Raw genomic sequence first — 14,259 nt, forward strand, 5'->3', positions numbered from 1 at the left:
GAGCTCAGGTCATCCTGACCCCAATGATGGTTCTCATTCCACTATGCCAATCTGTCTCTCAATGCCCTTTTTATAATATTTTAAAATCCATATGCTTGAAGGCATTTTCTGTTCTCCCTCCCCTCCCCCCAACAATGAAAATGAATGGTAAAGAAAAAGTGTTTCCATATCTCTATTTCTAGGTGACTTCTTCCCCCTCCCCCCCCTTCCCCACCTCCCAACTTTCTCTAGGCATTTGCATAGACAGGACAGAAATACTTGAACAACCTAATTAGGCTGACTTCAATTATCAATATGATGATGAGAGAAAAGCTTTCCTTCTCAGATGGAGTGGTTACTGACTGGAAGGTGAGTGATCTTCCTGGCATTCCAGATGAGCTGATAATTACTATGCAAATGTTTTATTTCAGCATGCTAAGGACTCTCAATGTGCATGATCCTTAACTGTGGTCTTTGAAACCTCTGATAGATAATAGACTACCTTCAGTCATCCAAATCGAGTCCTCTCAGGCTTTCCCTGGATTTGTATACTGATAAATTTCTTCTGCTACAATAATTTATCTTTTATGACTAGAATCACTGAAGCAATGCCATCCTTACCCTGGTAGGAGGATATATCTTCCTTGGAACCTGGAGTAATACTGTTCAGACTGAGGAAATCTGATGAGGCAAAGGGCTAATTCTTTTCAAATAACCATAATTAAAGGTATTGACAGGAGAGTTGGTCACTTTGGTGGCTACAGCAGTTTGACTCATACTGCAAACTATTTCCTGAAAATAAATAACCATTCATATAATCAGTTAACAGAAAGAAAGAAACTTGGTATCAAGACTCTGAAATCTTTGGAGAAAAGCTTTGAGGGAAACATATATCCTAGGAAGGACTGATTTTTTAAGCAGGAGAAAATCTTGCCAAAGATTTCAACTTCATTTCTTTCTGGAATGGCTTAATTGCACAAGGCTTCATGCTAATTACTATTTTCATATTAAAGCTTTGGCAGTCTTACAAAAATATCAAACTTGTGCTTACAGGTTCCAAATACCCTGCTTCAATGGCCCAAGGGTTGACTAGGAAAGCATTACAGACTAAGCCAAATTGTTGTAATGCTCACTTTCCTTATCTTTGGATAACTTTTAAACTTAGAACTTCACAAATGTTTGTTTAACAAATGTGAACATGATTTGTTGCCTGCCCTTTAAAAAACAAACCTGTGTTCTTTGCGGGTCAGACATCATGGCGTACTGTCTGCCAAATAGCAAGGACTGCTAATTCTTAGGAAGATCCTTTTGGTTGATGGGTGTTGAATTCCCACCATGTTTGAATTTTGCACCTAGCAGATTCCCCAAGATGGCATACAGCAATGATGGGGTTGGGCTCTGCCTCCATTTCTCAGAACAGGGCATAAATTCTCAGGTTTTTAACAAGCTTCAACAAGTAATATTGTAATCAAATGTAAGGAAGAGAAACTGGGAGGGCAAAAAGATGAAATGGAAACATGGAACTAACCACCCTTCTTATACTTCAGGGTGTGTAAGAAAATAACAGACTTCAAGAGTTGGTAAGGACTTCAGCCCCCATGTAGTCCAGATCGTGGCCAAATAAAAGAATCCACACACATCCTTGTAGTAGGCTTTGGCCAGGCTCTCTTATGGTCCCCAGTAAATTCCAGTTGTGAATCAGAATGGGGAGATATACTAAGGGGAGCAGTGCAGTAGAATTTTATGCAGAAACTGGAAAAACAAGATTATAAAGACAGAAGGCCAGAAAGTGCAGAGATGGGGAGCCTCAAGATGCACAGTACCATGTTTATTTTAATGACTATGTTTGGACAATTTCCCTAGGCTGCTGGGAGACTGGGAACCTGACAGGTATAAAAGCAGTTGTGTGTAGTGGGGCAGGACATATCTACTCAGATTGAGCAACCTGACAGGAGCCTCACTTCCACACTGGCTATTGGGACGTGTAATTGTGAGAATATCCATGAAGTAATAGAGAGGCATTTCAGATTGCCTCTCAGTTTTCAGCATGTATCCTTTAATGCCTGTGGTCCTTTTATGCTGACAACAAAAGGAATAATACTAGATTGTTGGCCAAGTGCTCATTTTCACCAAATCTAACATTTAGTGAGTCTTCATGCCTAATACAATTTCAGAGAAGGGGTCATCCTACCTCTGCAAGAAGATATCCTTATAAGGCAGAGCTCATGACATCCTGGGGCAGTACCTTCTATTTTGGGATAACAATAATTCTTAGGAGTTTTTCTTTTAATCAACACTAAAATTTCCTTTTTGCAACTTCTACCCACTAATCCTAGTTTTGCATTCTGAAGCCAAAAAAGAACAAGTCTAATCTCTTTTTCATATGACAGCCCTTCAAATACTTGAAAGCAGCTATTATGTCCCTGCTGAGCCTTCTGTCCTCTTGGCCAAACACTCTTAAAGAACATTTGATGCTTTATTTTTCTGTATATTTTTATAGTAAAAAAAAAACCCTCAAACACTGTAGATTTGCAATAAGTGATATAATATTAATCAGTGTTACACAGAAGAGGAAGAAAACTGGAAGGAATTTGATTTAAAGACTCACATTAACAAAGAAAATAGCTTCCACATCCTAATTGTTTACCGAACAATTCCAAATAACTGGGTACAATAATCTGGTATCATTCATAAGTCCTGTTACATTCCTCTTGTCTTTATCCATGCCAGCAGGTTTCCACTGCTCAGACATCATTTGTACAACTAAGGATCACAGTCACCAGTGTTATTAAGTACTGCACAGTACTGATTGAGCACCTATGCAGGTATGGCGTCTGATTGGGAGCCTGATAATGTTGGAATCATTAATGATCAGTCTAACAAGTCTGGCTAAAAAAACATGCTAAGTACAGCCCTGGAATCTGGTGATACAGGTACCTTTACTCAGGACCACCAATAACCCTTTGTATAGCATAACTCCCTCCACTAGTTCATTGGTTATAGATTCAATTTGGGGTGCTACATTTTAGGAAGGATGCGGACTATCTGGAGTGCATCTAGAGGAGGATGACAGGATGGTGTGGTGACCAGGCACCCGGTTAGAAAAGCATCGATTATAAAAGGTTATATTGAGCATGTAGAGGAGAAGACAAGATAGACACAATTAAGTATTTAAAATGCTTGGCTCATGCAAGAGGGATTCACTTTGTTCGCTTTGGTCCCAGAGGATGGAATTAACAACAATGGATGGAAGCTGCGGAGACTCATATTTGGGTTCAAAGGAAAAACTTCCCACAATTATTGCTATGCAAGAGAAATGGACTGCTTTAGGAGGTAATGGGCTTGCCTTCAGTGCAGGTCTTCAAACCTCTACCTGATAAACACTTGATGGGGAGGCTATGAAGAAGGTTCCTTTTCAAGTTATGGATTGGACTATGTGACTATGATGGCATCTCTTTAAATTTTGAGACCCTGTGTCAACACTATGATGAAGTCCTTCCTTGAGATCCTGAAGGTAAATGGCTTTGTCGTCTATTTGTCTGGAATTCCATCTCATATCTAGTACTTTTTAAAAATTAGATTTGTGTTTTCACTGTTATATGGAACTCTCAATGAGGAAACTTCATTTACCAAGGCAGATAAACAGATAGGCACTTGCTATGAAACTTATGGTGTTAGAGATTTGCTTGAGTCACTGAGAAATTGAATGACTAGCCCATGGTTACAAAGGCAGTATACGCCAGAGGTGAAATTTGAACGTGGGTTCTAAACTAGCTTTCCATCCATTACGATATGCCACCTCTCCTACTATAGTGCTCTGTACACAGTGGATTTTAAGAAATCCTGATGATGGGGGAGTAGGGGGCACAGTGAATAGACTATCAGCCCTGGAGTCAGGAGGACCTGAGTTCAAATCTGGCCTCAGACACTTAACACTTATTTGCCATGTGACCTTGGGCAAGTCACTTAACCCCAATTGCCCTGCCTTTCTCCCTCCAAAAAGCAAAACAAAATACTGACAGTATAGGAATTTGGGATTCTTATTTAGTCTTAGGGGTGGGAGAAGTGTAGGAAGAAGTATTGTCTATTGTTTGGTCCTGTGAATTCATTTTTAAATTTTTATTTTTTGTCTTTTGGAGGGCAATTGGGGTTAAGTAACTTGCCCAAGGTTACATGGCTAGTTTTTTTGTGTTAAGTGTCTGAGGCCAGATGCAAACTCAGGTCCTTCTGACTGCGGGGTTGGCGCTTTACTCACTGTGCCGCCTAGCCACCCGCAAAATAACGACTTTTTTTTTTTTTTGTTTTGCTTTTTTGGAGGGCAAGTGGGTTAAGTGACTTGTCCAAAGTCACACCTCTAATTGTTTGTGTTAAGTGTCTGAGGCCAGTTTTGAACTCAAGTCCTCCTGACTCCAGGGCCAGTGCTCTATTCACTGCGCCACCTAAACGCCCTGGTCCTGTGAATTCAGGGATGAGGGTTGAAAAATGGTTTTGAATGGTGCCCAACTATTGTATATTAACTGGGCTCTGGAAATTCCTAGCAGTTTTATTCACTGATTTTCTCTCTTCCTACCCTAACTCTCTAGACATAGAAGTGTAGTCAGTAACATTCTAGAACATAACAGGATATTTACTCATATAAAGCTTTGCAGGCTACACGTACCAGTGGGCTTCCTTCCTCTACTTATCAGAAAGTTTAAGAACCAAACAGAAGCTTTTAAAAAGAGTTAGTGCTTAACCATACCAATACTCACAAGTGGACACAATTTTGTTTTGAGATCCTTGAGGTCAGAGACTATGTTTTGTTCAATCATCTTTTTATCTCCTGCACAGTCTAGCAAAAGCATTTCAAGTAGAATGTACTCAATAATAACTTGTTGAATTGTTTGGAAGCTGGGGCAGAAGGCTAATTTTATTTCTTTTCAGGGCCTCTAGATAGGTACTAATAACTGTAAAACTCTAATAGCTGTAAAATTATTGTGGTAGTACCAGTCTTCAAAAGTTCAAGGTAACTGATCACAGAATTAGTTCTATGCACAGCCTTAGTTTCCTCATCTGCACAATGGGGATAATAACATTATCTACCTCACAGGGCTTTTTTTTTAATGAGCATCAAATGAGATAACATATGTAAAGTGCTAAGCAAACCTTAAAGCACTATATTAATGTTAGGTTTTATTTTCATCATTATTATTTATAATATTAAAGGCAGTGTTTTGTAGTAGATAGAAAGCTGGCCTTAAAGCCAGGTAGACCTGTGTGCAAATCCTGCCTCTAATAAATACTACTTTTGTGACCTTGTGTAAGTCACTTAACTTCTCAGTGTTCTAGGAAATTCCCTAAGAATATAAGGTGCAGAAAAGGTGCCAACCTGCATTGGTAGAGTGAGTTTCCTAATCTGTGAGTTCCCTATACTGATGAAATCAGAGGTCTAGTCCCTATCCTGATGATGAGGATGATGATGATGGGGCCCAGGGAAATACTTAGAATATCTCTTCTTCAAAGGTCTTTGGGTAAAGAATCTGAAAAATTCTCAATAAGAGATGTTGATTTATTAGAAAGAACATTGGTGGGGCGGCTAGGTGGCACAGTGAATAGAGCACCGGCCCTGGAGTCAGGAGGTCCTGAGTTTAAATCCAGCCTCAGACACTTAACACACAAAAAAACTAGCTGAATGACCTTGGGCAGGTCACTTAACCCCAACTGCCCTCCAAAAAGCAAATAATAATAATAATTAATAAATAAATACTTGTTTATTGATTGATTGACTTAAAAAAAAAAAGAAAGAACATTGGAATTCAGAATCAGAAGACCGAGAATTGAATCCATGCTTGGATTCGCCAGAATCCACTTTCTAGCCCTCTGGTCTCCAATTCTTTAAATCTCAGCTTTTTCATCTGCAAAATGAAGGTAATAAAATTTTCACTGACTAACTTGCAGGGTTGCTGTGTATGAATTCACTCTGTAAACTGTAAAGGGCTATATAAATGCTATCATTATTTTTAAGTAATGTGGCCCTGAGCAGCATTTTTCACATTTTTATTGCTCTATCATCATTATACCTTGAATCACTCTATTCTTATGAGATCTACCCAAATCTGGCAATGAGTCACAAGTACTCTTGCTTCTCTGGTCTCTGCTGAATTTGATAAAATCGGGGTCTCCTAATTCTGATGTAGGAGGTTTAGGTAAGGGGAGTAGTTCAGATTCTTTAACATCCTGCCCTAAAATCTTGTTTCTAGGTCATGTTTCCAAAATTGCCTTTTATGGAAGGCATTCATGACCAGACTGTAACTTTCCTCCCATCTCCATGCTATGACTGTCCCACCCCTGATACAATCTGAATATGGCTAGAAATGATACCCTATAGCAAGAGACTTCCTCATTTTGGAATTGTGAATTAAATCCTCTGGCTTATATCGGCTAAAGAGATTCAAAAGTCAGCCCACAAAAGAGACGCTTTGGTAACATGTCTTCAGGAGGCCTGGAGGCAGAGGAGTACCTAGGGTTGGGTAACAGGTTTTGTTCTGGAACCTAGAGCACTGCCTTCATTTATACTCCTTCAACAGATAGAAACAAGGGAGTTTAGTACCATGTTATCAAGAATTAGAGTGGGAAACCTCTGGTGGACTCCCTCTCCCCTGACACTGTACCTCAAGTAAACTGTTCTCTGTCTTTTCCTTTCCATGAGGCAGACTTTCCAGTAGTGGCCACAAGGTGTCTTGTATCTCATTCTACATAGCGCCTTGTGTTCCACATTCCTGGGACTTCCCTCTTTCCTCAAATGAATTTATCTTTAAAAACTGATTCATTTTGAGGGCACTTTTTTTGCTGCTCGTCCCAGAGACCAGAATTGCTAGTTATGGTTCTGCCTATAGGAGGGAGGTTTGACATGTAATACAAGTGAAAATATTTATACATGCAATGATATGTAGAATTTGTAGATTACAGACATGTTAGGGATGACTCAAGGACTCTTTTTTTCCATGCATAGGTTTGCAAGATGAAATATGACCTGGGATTTCAGTAGAACCCTTGAGAAGAGGTTTGAAGATAACATCTAACTGAAGTTTGGGTGTGTATATGGGAGGTGGGGCATGAATTTGTAGGAAGTGATTGTGATTCAAAAAGAGCATTGACAATGCATAAAAAAATACATAGAAGAAAAAAAAGTTCAGAAGGAGACACAAATAGCAATTTTGTTGCTATCTAATTAAATTGAATATGTATGATTAAAAAACTGGAACAGAATTTAATAGTTTCATATATAATCTACTACTTTGTTCTTTGTACATGGAAATGCTTCTGTTTATGATGTTTATCATGATTATTAAGTTCAATGGTAAAAAATACAATTAAGGAGGTGGCTAGGTAGAGAAGTAAATAGAGCACCAGAGTCAGGAGGACCTGAGTTCAAATCTGCACTCAAGCACTTAACATTTACTAGCTGTGAGACCTTGGGCAAGTCACTTAACCCCAACTGCCCTGCCTTCTCCCCTCCAAAAAGAAAAGAAAATACAACTAAGAAAGGAATCAATGCATCAGTATGCATAATTGGCACAGCCAGAATTACATGAAGCAAGCATGGAGAATATAACAAATTTTCCCGTGACTGAGTGTACAAACACTATCAAATGGAGCTGAGTCATTATGGTTATCACAATATCACCTCAAACATGAGGTCCTTAAAAGAGAGCTCAAAGATCATTTAGCCCAACCTTCTCATTTTACAAAGGGGGAAACTGAGGTCCAGAGTCTAAATGACTTGCTCCAGATCATATAGGTAGTTATTGGCAGAGCCATGATTTAGAACTAAGTCCTTTGACTCCAAATCCAGTATTTTCTCTACTCTACCACATGATCATTAGCTGCTCTAGAGAGAAGACAATCAACTAATTAAGTCATGGAGATTTTGAGAGTAAATAGTTCCCAACCGGTGGAATTTAGGACAGATCAGAAGAGAATAGCTTTATGTCCTTAAATCTTTAAATAAACATTTCATTTCCCTATCATTTGATGTGTGGCAACAGAACTTTAGGAAATTTCCAAGTTTAGTAGGTAGAGGCCTTTATTAAGGTAAAAACCAGGCAATGCTAGAATTTTCATAAAAAACAACCAAAAAACCCAAACTCTAATTGCCTAGTAGGGTCATAAGTAAAGAAACTTGTAAGAACTATTCATTATGCTCTTCTATAATTTTTTTTACACTACTTTTCATGAAGGTATTTGGGCTTATGTCATCATTGTACCAACAATGATCATAGACATGAAGGAAAAGAATTTTGCCACTCCTTGTTAAATAACACAGTGTCCTATGTTAATCCACCTTTGTGGGTAAGAAAAATTAAAAAAAAAAAAACAACAGAAAGCCTGACTTAGGTTGATATGTATTACTATTATCATTAGAATTCTATTACATAAGTTTTTCTCTTTACAGCTAGGAGTCTTTGCCCACCCCCGTCTACTAATGGTTTTTTTTTCTCTGGCTATGAAAAGGTTAAGAAGCAGTAGGGTATAAAGGAAGGGAAAGAGAAGGAAATAGATGTTTGTATAGCACCCATTATGATGTGCCAAGCAAAGTATTAATTGATAATTAATTGATTTTAGGTCCAGCAATCTAGCCACCACAGCATGGTGCCTCTCATTAATTCTTTCCACTTTTGGAATATGTCACAAAAATGGAAAATGGATAGGAGAGAGTGGTCTTCTACCTGGCAAGTGTTTTTACAAATATTTTATTGGTTCCTCATGGCAACTGTGCAAGGGAAGCGCTGTTAATTATCTCCATTTTACAGTTGAAACTAAGGCAGACAGAGGTGAATTGACTTGCTCAGGGTCACAGAACTAGTAAGCATCTAAGGTTAGATTTGAATTCACACCTTCCTGACTCCATTTCTAGAGCTCTATTCACTGTATCACCTAACTGACTAAATGGCTTAAAAGCTGACCTTAGAGCCAGGAGAGCTTGAATTAAATTCCTACCTTTAGGCAGCTGAATGCACTTTGGTACCTCTTAGTCTAAAAGAGCTGCCTAGAACTTTTAGAAGTATGGTGACTTGCCCAGGGTTATAGAATCAGTGTGTGTCAGATATAGGACTTGAATTCAAGCTTTTCTGACTCCTAAACCTAGCTTTTCAGCCATTAGGCAGCTAGGTGGTACAGATAGAGCTCTGGAACTGGAGTCATGAACACTTCTCTTCCTGAGTTCAAATCCAGCCTCAGATACTTACTAGCTGTGTTACCCTGAGCAAGTCACTTAACCTCTCTCTGCCTCACTTTCATTCTCTGATGGTTCCTTATACTAATGAAATCACAAATCTAGTTCTTATGAAAATGTTATTGTAGTTTGTAAAAATAAAACTAAGACCATTTCATAAATTTCAGTCTACCAACACATGGGAATATTTCCAAAATATTTATGCAAGCATACTATGAAAATTATAGGTTCTGGGGGTGGCTAGGTGGTGCAGTGAATAGAGCACTGGCCCTGGAGTCAGGAGGACCTGAATTCAAATACAGCCTCAGACACTTAATACAAAAACTAGCTGTGTGACCTTGGGCAAGTCACTTAACCCCAACTGCCTTCCAAAAAGAAAAAAAAATTATAGGTTGTGGCTAAAGTCCCAACATTTATAGGGTTATAGATTCAGAACAGAAAGAAACCATCAACTCCAAATCTCTAATTTTTCTAGATGAGAGGTTGAGTGATCTGCCCAGGGTTACACAGCTAACAAACATTTAAGGCAATAATTGAAACCAGGTCTCCTTGATTTTAAGTCCAATAATCCTGGTCCCATAACATGGTGCCTCTCATTAATTCTTTCCACTTCTGGAATATGTCACAAAAGTGGGAAAGCGATAGGGGAGGGTGGTCTTCTACCTGGCAAAATCTCTGAAAATCTCAGTTTTATAAATAATAAAATCTCAGTTAATTTGTTCCTAAGAAATGGTCCTTTTCTTTCCTCATAGTTGAAGGTAATTAGATAATCCAGCACTCAGATGTGGGAAGAAAGGATGTAGCCTTTCGAAAGGCACCACTAAGTTTTAGTAGTGTAGAGAAGTAGGTCCATAATATAGATCTTTGTGAAAATTCAGGTTTTTCCAGGTACATTTTCTAAAAGGCTTTGAAAATTTGGCCACAAATTAAAGTTTTTATATACCAACTCACACAATAACAAGCATGTCAGAACACTTGTTTGGAACAAAATGCTATTTTCCCTGATGCAGCCAGCAAAAACACAGCCTTAGGCCCAGGCTATAATGTGAAGGATTTTGGAGCAGCTGGCTTTTGGGGAGCATAAAAACAATCCACCTTTCTGCCCCAGGCTAGAAAAATATGCAGAGTTTGCATTGTGCTTCCTGTGTCAGGATAAATCACGCTGTTTTTTCAGTGAGATCAAATGATGTCAGTGGATGAGTCAAGGGAGAAACAAATGCAAAGATTCAGTCAGTTGGATCTGTGGGCTCAGTGGGTGAATCAGATCTGTATCACAGATTGAGTAGTTTGACTGGTGGGGACAAAAATCTAATTTTTCATATGGTAGTTGTGAAATCAGTGAATGATTTAGAGGGAATAGAATCTGCAAAGATAATTGTGTGGACTTTAAAACCCAAGACCACACCAAGCTGGGGTGCGAGCAAGTTTACAACTAAACTTGGTCCCCGAAGACCTTGGGTCCCCTGCTATTTAAGGCTTAACGTCTGAGAAATTCTAAAAGTTCACTATATTCTGATTTAAATAAAATTAGTTACTTTTGAAGGGCAGGATTGAGGATGGAGGAAAGGAGGAAATTGGCAAGAAAGTTGCTAGGTGATGGACTCCTCCAAGGTAAAAGAAAAACAAGGATTTATTTCTGCCTAGTAGTATGAATTGTTGTTTGGTCTTGTCTGACTCTTTGTGACCCCATTGGGTGTTCTTGGAAAAGTTGCTGGAGTTATTTGCCATTTCCTTTTCCAGTGTGTCCACATTTTACAGATGAGGAATTGAGGCAAATACAGCGAAGTGATTTGCCCAGGGTCACACAGCTAGTAAGTGTCTGAGGCCAGATTTGAATTCAGATCTTCCTAACTCCAGGCTCAGCTCTCAATACACTGTACTATTTAGCTCCTTCCATAGGATTAGTTACTCTTTATGTTGTTCCCTTTATGTAAAGTCCTGCATTTATGCCTCCACTACTTTGTGGTCAAAGTCACTTAACTTTGGGGTCCTAGCTAGCTTCTCTTTCTCACAGAGACTGAAATACCAATTGGTAAAGAATTTTCAGTAAAAGGATGAATATTATTCTCATATTTTGCCTTAAACACCACATGAACCAAAGAGTCAATTAAAGGGCTAGATGCTAGCAAAAAGAGTCAAAAAGTTTACATAGCAATGGGAACTTTTGTTGGCCATTTACTTTGGGAGAGTGAAAATTGTTCCTTTAACGTTTTAGCTTCCACATGACTCAAGAATTACTCAACTTCGTCAACTCAGATCCCCACCCAGTCGAGACCTAAGTCTGCAAGTCCAATAAGTTGAATGTTTTCTCTTCTGTGTTGCATAGCAATAGTGCATCATTATTAAGATGGAAAGTACAGAGATTTATTGGCTCGGATTGGGGATGCTGCTGTCCCATGAACCATTATATCTGGACTTTTTTTTTTTTTAACATACAGAACTTGAAAATACAATAATTTGGGTTGCTTCAATTCACTAAATTAAAAAAATATGAACTTAACAGATACCAAACAAAATGATAATTTTCATATACAAAATAGAACAGGAAATGATTGTACACAAAACTATGAATCTCTTTTAATTATAGCTTATTTTTCCATTTAAGTGTATATAGTAACTTTCAAAGTTTTTTCTGCCAATCTGTATTTCTGTCTGGCTTTCCTTTTGCAGTTTTTTAAAAAAAATGCTTCAATGAATTTTTTTTCTCCTTTCCTTTCTTCTCCTTGCCTTGCCTTACCTTGCCTTGCCTTTCTTTCTTTTTTTTTTTTTTGATAATACATTGTTAGACTCCCTTTTTCTCCCTATTCCCTCTACCAAAAAAAAGAAAACCAAAACCCTTGTAACAAATATGCATAATCAAGCAAGTAAATTACCACCTTGACCATCTGCAAAAATATAATATAAGGAAAGGTGCAAGCATAACAGTTATTAATAATAAAAGTAATAAAAGCCATGTGGTTATATCAATAGATACAGAAAGGCTTTACAACAATGTCTATAAAGAAAACCACTTAACAGCACAGGGATACACTGATTATATTTTTAAATATTTATTTCATCTCAGGTACTAGTTTTGTTGTCACATAATCAGACAAAATAGTTACCGATTGTTTATTCATCTCCAATTTTAGTTACTTTTGCTTTTTCAATTTTGATAGCTATTACTTTGGTTTTCCCTTTTAAAAAAACCTCAAAGGAGTTGTTTATATACATTATTACTGGAAAAAGATAGCCAGCTCCTACTTTTATTTGTCAATTCAATGGGGCTTTTTTGTTTTACTTTTGTCAATCTCTTCCTTGATTTTCACAATTTCTCATTTGCTATTGAGTTGGGATTTTTTGCTTACTTGTTTTTCTTTTAAGTTGCATGCCTAATTCATTGATATATTCTTTCCCTCTCTTGTTGATAAAATGTATATCCTCTCAGAACTGCCTTAGCAGCATCCCTAAAGTTTAAGTATGTTGTGTCATTATTCTCATTTTCTTTGATAAAATTTTCTATTGTTTCTATGAAGGTTTTTATAATGTCTCCTTTAATTCTATAATTGTTTCTATAATGTCTTCTTTGACTCACCATTTCTTTAGGATTAATTTACTAAATTTCTAATTAATTTTAATCCTTTCTTCAAAGAACTCTTTTTGAATATAGTTTTTATTGCAGTATGGTCAATAAAGTATATGCTTAATATTTATGTGTTTCTGCATTTGTTTGTTAGGTTTTTATGCTTTAATATATTTTTATGCCTCAATACATTTTTTGTAAAGATATTATACATTGCTGAGAAATAGCTACATTCCCATTCAGTAATCAGCAGAGATCTAACTTTTTCTAAAATTCTACTCATGTGCTTAACTTCTTTCTCATTTAAATTTTTTGTTAGATTTGTCTAGATCTGTAAAGGATAATTTGAAGTATTTCATCCTTTATAAAATTAAAGGGTTGGGCTAGATGAATTCTGTAACCTTTTAGCTCAAGGGCTATTATCATATGAAACCGAGTCTCAGAGAATTGAAATCACTTGCTCATGATCACATAGCAAGTAAATTTCAGATTTGGGTTTTAAATAACATTTTCCTAACTCTAAATGCAGCACTCTTTTCATTATGCCAAGATGCTCTCACTTGAAGTAATTTCCCTTTTTATTCTTCTGTGAAATGGACTACATATATGTATGTGCACATTCTTGTACAATATAATATATGCACATACTTGTACATATGTACATATATGTATGTACATGTATATATGTGTGTATGCACACACACACATATATAATCATTGTTGGGTATCTTACAATGGAGATTCCTTTTCTTTGTGGACTGGACTGTTCACTGAGGTCCATTCCAATACTCCAATTTTCTGATTCTATCATCTTTATGGTCCCTTCTAGCTCAGCACAAATATTCTGTTTTATCTCTTTTAGTCATAAGTGCTCTCCTCTAGAAAATGAAAAGACTCTTAGCTCTATTGATTTAGTACTGAAAGGGATCATAAGGTTATCTAGTCTCAATTTCTTACTTTACTGAGGGGAAACTGAGGTCCAGAGTGATTTGATTTGCTTAAGGTGACATAGGTGGTAAAAGGCAGTTAGATTTGAACTCATGCTCTCTGACTTCAATTCTACCATTTAGATTTTTGCCTGGGCTAACACAAAAGAAGAACTTGATTTTTAAATCCTAATTCTAACATTTATTTCTTATATGACCTTCAATAAGTCACTTAACATTTCAAGGCTTTACTTCACCTGTAATTTTAGGGTGTCAGTAAGGCAAGGGGGTTGGATTAGCTGATCTCTAACTTCCAAGAACTCTTTCGGCTCTACCTATACGATCCATTCTATTCTGGAAGCTAGACTTTAAACTGAAGTAACTTTCCTGATTCTAGGATGGTTATAATCCTGAAGGTGGATGTTGAGTTCACATAGCTTTTCACTACATTAAATAAGACTCAGGATCTGTAGAACAATGAGTGACTCTCTCTTACTCTCAAAATGCAAATTTTCCTAAAAAACAGTAAGGGAGAGAGAGAGACAGAGAGAGAGAGACAGAGAGAGAGAGAGAGAGAG

The 14,259-nt window shown here is 37.3% G+C and overlaps 1 long non-coding RNA gene across 1 annotated transcript in view; it reads left to right on the forward strand.

The window, feature by feature from the left end:
• The first annotated feature begins 250 nt into the window (after positions 1–250).
• The window catches only part of LOC138169444 (uncharacterized), a 20,591-nt gene continuing 6,582 nt past the window's right edge, over positions 251–14,259 (forward strand). The window contains exons 1-3 of the long non-coding RNA XR_011170355.1: positions 251–348; positions 3,204–3,493; positions 6,971–7,051. This is a non-coding gene — a long non-coding RNA (uncharacterized lncRNA). The remainder of the gene's footprint in view (positions 349–3,203; positions 3,494–6,970; positions 7,052–14,259) is intronic.

Source organism: Petaurus breviceps, unplaced genomic scaffold (genome assembly GCF_028583685.1).
Source record: "Petaurus breviceps papuanus isolate PSGF00001 unplaced genomic scaffold, PetGlider_PUasm1.0 37, whole genome shotgun sequence".
Classification (NCBI taxonomy): Eukaryota; Metazoa; Chordata; class Mammalia; order Diprotodontia; family Petauridae; genus Petaurus; species Petaurus breviceps.